At 49.3% G+C, this 674-nt stretch overlaps 1 protein-coding gene across 1 annotated transcript in view; it reads right to left on the bottom strand.

Annotated features, from left to right (window-relative positions):
• EXOSC3 (exosome component 3) overlaps nucleotides 1-667 on the bottom strand; it is a 3,498-nt gene extending 2,831 nt beyond the window's left edge. The window contains exon 1 of the mRNA XM_009069895.1: nucleotides 530-667. The gene's annotated coding sequence lies outside the window, so the exon portion shown is untranslated. The remainder of the gene's footprint in view (nucleotides 1-529) is intronic.
• Between the last annotated feature and the right edge of the window lie 7 nt (nucleotides 668-674).

The following is a 674-nucleotide window of genomic DNA, read 5'->3' as shown; positions in this document are numbered from 1 at the left end:
AGGACAAGAGGGCACAGACTCAAGCTCTGCCAGGGGAGGTTTAGGTTGGATATTAGTAAGAGACTTTTTATGGAAAGAGTTATCAGGCATTGGAATGGGCTGCCCAGGGAGGTTTTCAAGATGAGACTGGATGTGGCACTTAGTGCCATGGTTTAGTAACCACAGTAGGGTTGGACTTGATGATCCTTGAGGTCTTTTCCAACCTGGTTGACTCTATGACTCTACTCACAACCTGCATCTGCTGCTGGCAGTATTATGGGAAAATTAAAACCTAAAAGTGAAAAAGCTGCTACCTAACAGAGATCAAACCGTGGTGGCTACAGTCCTCTCAAGGAGCCTCAGAAAGCCCACAGCCTAATCGTGCAAAACCCTCCGAGGAGGGACAAGATGAAACCAGTGCAAATAAACCCGCACTCCTCCTTTTACATGCGGCTTATAGAAACACTTAAAGAACAGCTACTAAAGCGTGACAGAAGCACCACGAAACGACATCGCTAAAGCATTACCACCAACCAACAAGAGCATTAACCTGCACATTCGGCCTGTTCCTCTTCGTGGCGCCTTCGAAGGCCAGATAGGACAGCGATGCCTGCTCGCTGCCGCCGACGTCCAGTTTGAACAGGTCTCCCACTTTGGCCGTCACTATGCCGATAACGTGGTCGCCCTTCACCGGA

Source organism: Acanthisitta chloris, unplaced genomic scaffold (assembly GCF_000695815.1).
Source record: "Acanthisitta chloris isolate BGI_N310 unplaced genomic scaffold, ASM69581v1 scaffold44560, whole genome shotgun sequence".
Lineage (NCBI taxonomy): Eukaryota > Metazoa > Chordata > Aves > Passeriformes > Acanthisittidae > Acanthisitta > Acanthisitta chloris.
Note: the sequence above shows the minus strand (reverse complement) of the source record. Positions and strands in the feature narration are given on the sequence as shown.